Genomic DNA, 869 nt, shown 5'->3' on the forward strand with positions numbered 1-869 from the left:
ATCATAATTTAATTGATAAATCAACAGAAAAAATATATCTGTAGTATACAGGATAGCAAGATAAACGAAATATCATTCGACGAAAACGTAAAAACGAATCTGACAGCCGCGGGCGACCACAAACACAAACACAAAGCCGACCACAGACACCACAGAGTTTATCGGCAATGGAAGATTTTACCTCAGAAAAAAATCAAAGCATAGACATAGATGTATTTACGTCATTAATAGACAATAAACTCTCCAATTTGAAATCGGATTTAATAAACATGATAAATATTAAATTCTCCGATTTTGAAAAAACTTTGAGTTGTCTAACTGACCAATATACAGACATTATTGATAAAATTGATCGTGGTATTAAACAACAAGACAATTTAAGGTTCCTACCAGAGGAAATAAATTATTTAAAAGAAAAAACACTAAATGTCGAAAAACAACTACATATAAAACACGAGGAAATATCAAAAAACATAGAAGCATTTAATAATAATGTAAAAGAGAAACAAAATTCGTATGCACTTTCTTACGCCCAAGCAGTAATTAAAAAGCAACCGAGGGAACAACAACATGCTATTGTCATAAGCTCAGACGATCCTCTATATAAAGGGGATTGTCTTGACAAAATGATAAAAAAACAAGTTAATGTTCGCACGCTGGGTATAGGAATAACTGGGATTCGAAAAACTACGCAAGACAAAGTTGTTGTCACGATGCCTTCCGCTGAGGATAAAATCAGATTCACATCTGAGTTAAAGAAGAGTCTAAATAACAAAATAACTATTTCAGATACCAAACAATTCAGCCCATTGGTAATTATCAGAGGTCTGATAAAAGACACAAAAGACGAGGACTTAATCGAATCCCTA

This window comes from Micrasema longulum, unplaced genomic scaffold (assembly GCF_059751315.1).
Source record: "Micrasema longulum isolate JH-2025_06_02 unplaced genomic scaffold, ASM5975131v1 h1tg001562l, whole genome shotgun sequence".
Classification (NCBI taxonomy): Eukaryota; Metazoa; Arthropoda; class Insecta; order Trichoptera; family Brachycentridae; genus Micrasema; species Micrasema longulum.